The sequence below is a fragment of the Beta vulgaris genome, chromosome 1 (assembly GCF_026745355.1).
Source record: "Beta vulgaris subsp. vulgaris cultivar EL10 chromosome 1, EL10.2, whole genome shotgun sequence".
NCBI lineage: Eukaryota > Viridiplantae > Streptophyta > Magnoliopsida > Caryophyllales > Amaranthaceae > Beta > Beta vulgaris.
In genome coordinates, this window is record NC_079202.1 from 53,517,882 (window position 1) to 53,518,499 (window position 618).

Genomic DNA, 618 nt, shown 5'->3' on the forward strand with positions numbered 1-618 from the left:
GAGAAGAAAGAAAGTAAATAAGGGTGTGGTTGGGGTATTTTTAAATTTTAATGGAATGAAATGGAATGACATCCATTCCATTGTTTGGTTGGGCATATTTAGGGTAGAGTCTCATACCCAAAGGTGTCTATCTCCACCCCATCCCCCTAGAATTCCAATCTCCCCTCCCCCTAATTTCTAACTCCATTCCACCCAAGTTTCAAACCCTAATCTTTGTGGAAGGGGAGAGAGAGGTTAAACCCTAGACAAGAGAAGCTAGCAGTCGTCGACCACCCATTTCCGACCACCATCGTCGCCGACCACCCTTTTCCGACCACCGACCGACGAACGTCTTATTTGCAGAAGGTATGTCCTCTTTTCGTCTCCAATTTCTTGTCAATTACAGTTTCGAATGTTGTTGTTCAATTTCGTAAAGATTTCTTGATAATTACAGTGTTAATAACATATTATATGCTATAATTATCAGATTCTATGGTCAGTAGTTATTTTAAAGTTATCGACACTAGAATGTATTTCAAAATTTATGTCTGATAACCTGGGGAGCCCTGTTTTCTTTTCGAAAGGGGTCTGGGAAACTTTTTTTTGAGGGGTCTGGGAAACTCATTGTTGCTTCGATTT